Source organism: Galeopterus variegatus, unplaced genomic scaffold (assembly GCF_000696425.1).
Source record: "Galeopterus variegatus unplaced genomic scaffold, G_variegatus-3.0.2 Scaffold1318, whole genome shotgun sequence".
Classification (NCBI taxonomy): domain Eukaryota; kingdom Metazoa; phylum Chordata; class Mammalia; order Dermoptera; family Cynocephalidae; genus Galeopterus; species Galeopterus variegatus.
In genome coordinates this window covers 136,812-137,971 of record NW_007727429.1, presented here as the reverse complement: position 1 = coordinate 137,971, position 1,160 = coordinate 136,812, and the positions used below count along the sequence as shown (strand labels likewise).

The following is a 1,160-nucleotide window of genomic DNA, read 5'->3' as shown; positions in this document are numbered from 1 at the left end:
TTTTTTTTTTTTTTGTCGTCTTATATTTTATTAATTATTTTTCTGGATCTCAACCACAGGTGAAATTTTTTTACTGGTAATTCCTCAGAACTAAATCCATTCATAGGGAATTCAAAGCAGTGAAAATAAATTTCACACCATAGAGAAGGAAATAACAACAGTGAGAAGGAGCAGAAGGGATCTGGGGACCAGCATGCAGGACCAGTTCAGTTCTCAACTGGCATTGGGTTTTGCAAAGGCTGGCTCACTATAACCTGTACAGTGTAGTCCTCTGGGATCTTTGGGAAGCTCTTCCAACTTCTGTCGGTGAGAGGTCCACCAGAAAAGAACCACCACTGATGACTTGGGTCCACTCCTGCTGCTGCCTGTAACTGCCTCTGCATATGCAATACTGTGCCCATGCTGTGTACCACACTCTGAGAGCTTTACCTGTGGAAAGGTGCAAATAGAGCTGACATTCATATCCAGAATAGGTGGTGGCTCAGGAACATCCAGCATCTCTACGTGGCTCTTTTCTCTATTGTGTTGACTGCTGGTGCCAAGCAATAGCCTGGAGGCCGATAGCTGCTCCCCAGCTCATCACAGTGCTCTGTAAGTATATCATGTGCTAATGTTGCATTTGCACCATCAGTGCTTGCTTGGGCCAGTTTGTGATCATTGCTCTTAAAAGCATGTGCGGCATCCTTCAAGCTTCCCTTCACAGCCTTCAAAAGCAGGTGCAGGATCCCAAAATTTATCCCTCTTGCTGTGCAGTTGTCCATTTGTTGTGAGATAATTGCTTTTCCAGTTTGGTTTTTCCTTTTTCAAAGGCAGGTTATCACCTAGAACAACTCTGGTGCCCTCCAAGTTCTCACTGAGGCCACCTGAGGAGTCAAGCAGGCACCCACACATCCACCCATGGGGGCTCCTTGGTGCCTTGTCCACCACCTTGGGGTGCTTGTCCTGTCCCACCACCAGGCAGCTCTGCACAGTTGCACTGCTCCACTTGCCCCGCACAGCCCAGCTCCCTGCTGATTTTTATTACTGAGTGTTTACTATGTGTTCTGTATTGGTAAGTGATTTACATACACCATCTCATTCAATGCTCCCAACAACAATGCTATGCATACTTCTTACCCATCTTAATTGGTGAGAAAACTGAGGCTGAAAGAGATTACACT

At 45.9% G+C, this 1,160-nt stretch overlaps 1 protein-coding gene and 1 pseudogene across 1 annotated transcript in view; one reads left to right on the top strand and one right to left on the bottom strand.

The window, feature by feature from the left end:
* The window catches only part of SLC9A9 (solute carrier family 9, subfamily A (NHE9, cation proton antiporter 9), member 9), a 295,459-nt gene that overhangs the window by 221,076 nt on the left and 73,223 nt on the right, over nt 1–1,160 (top strand). The gene's annotated exons all lie outside the window — the stretch shown is intronic.
* LOC103593297 lies at nt 207–899 on the bottom strand (annotated as a pseudogene).